The 1,467-nt window shown below is 42.5% G+C and overlaps 1 non-coding gene across 1 annotated transcript; it reads right to left on the minus strand.

Annotated features, from left to right (window-relative positions):
* Positions 1–992: 992 nt before the first annotated feature.
* Positions 993–1,156, minus strand: LOC138752040 (U1 spliceosomal RNA). Its single transcript, XR_011350332.1, has one exon. It is a non-coding gene; the product is annotated as a U1 spliceosomal RNA (small nuclear RNA).
* Positions 1,157–1,467: the final 311 nt, after the last annotated feature.

Below are 1,467 nucleotides of genomic sequence, written 5' to 3' on the forward strand. Positions count from 1 at the left end.
AACATAACATAACATAACAATTACAGCATGGAAACAGGCCATTAGGCCCTTCTAGTCCACACCGAACCAAACACTCCTCTCTAGTCCCACCTACCTGCACAATGACCATAACCCTCCATCTTCTTCTCATCCATATACCTGTCCAGCTTTTTCTTAAATAATAAAATTGACTCTGCCACCACTATTTCTCCCGGAAGCTCATTCCACACTGCTACCACTCTCTGAGTAAAGAAGTTCCCCCTCATGTTACCTCTAAACCTCTGCCCCTTAATTCTTAACTCATGTCCTCTTGTTTCAATCTCTCCTACTCTTAACGGAAATAGTCTATCCACATCCACTCTGTCTATCCCTTTCATAATCTTAAATACCTCTATCAAATCCCCTCTCAATCTTCTACGCTCCAAAGAATAAAGTCCTAATCTGCCCAATCTCTCCCTGTACTCTAGATGCTTAAACCCAGGTAACATTCTGGTAAACCTTCTCTGCACTCTCTCCACTCTGTTTATATCCTTCCTATAATTAGGCGACCAGAACTGCACACAGAACTCCAAATTAGGCCGCACCAACGCCTTATACAATCTCAACATCACCTCCCAACTCCTATATTCCATGCAATGATTGATAAAGGCCAGCATACTAAAAGCCTTCTTCACCACCCTATTCACGTGAGTTTCTACCTTCAGGGAACGATGTACCGTTACTCCTAAATCTTTCTGCTCTTCTGTATTCCTCAATGCTCTCCCATTTACCACGTATGTCCTATTCTGATTCTTCTTACCAAAATGAAGCACCTCACACTTATCAGCATTAAATTCCATCTGCCATTTTTCAGCCCACTTTTCTAAGCAGCCCAAATCCCTCTGCAATCCTTGAAAACCTTCTTCATTATCCACTACTCCGCCTATCTTAGTATCGTCTGCATATTTACTAATCCAATTCACCACCCCATCATCTAGATCATTAATGTATATAACAAACAACAATGGGCCCAAAAATAAAAAACGCGAATGCAGTCCCCCACTACCACAAATTTTGCAGTCGAGTATCCCGCATTTGGGGACGTCGCAGGGGTCAGCAAACCCGAAGTGCAATGGGATAGCCTCATCCTGGGAGAACCGCCTTTTTGATCACGGTCTCTCCCCTGCCAGAAAGCTCTTCGGAGATTTCTAGGTATGATTGGCTACTATCGTAGATTTTGTAAAAACCTTTGCAGAAATAGCACTCCCATTAACAAAACTACTTGGAAAGAAAGAAAAATTTATCTGGTCAAATGCATGCCAGGAAGTGTTTCTGAAGTTAAAGGCCATTTTATGCCATCAGCCTGTACTTGTGTCCCCTAACTTTGAAAAGCCATTCTCTCTAGCCGTGGACGCCATTGACGAAGCAGTTGGTGCTGTACTGTTACAGAACAAGGATGGTGATGGAGTAGAACATCCTATTTTGTACTTCTCAAAAAAGTTTAACGAC

The sequence above is a fragment of the Narcine bancroftii genome, chromosome 1 (assembly GCF_036971445.1).
Source record: "Narcine bancroftii isolate sNarBan1 chromosome 1, sNarBan1.hap1, whole genome shotgun sequence".
Taxonomy (NCBI): domain Eukaryota; kingdom Metazoa; phylum Chordata; class Chondrichthyes; order Torpediniformes; family Narcinidae; genus Narcine; species Narcine bancroftii.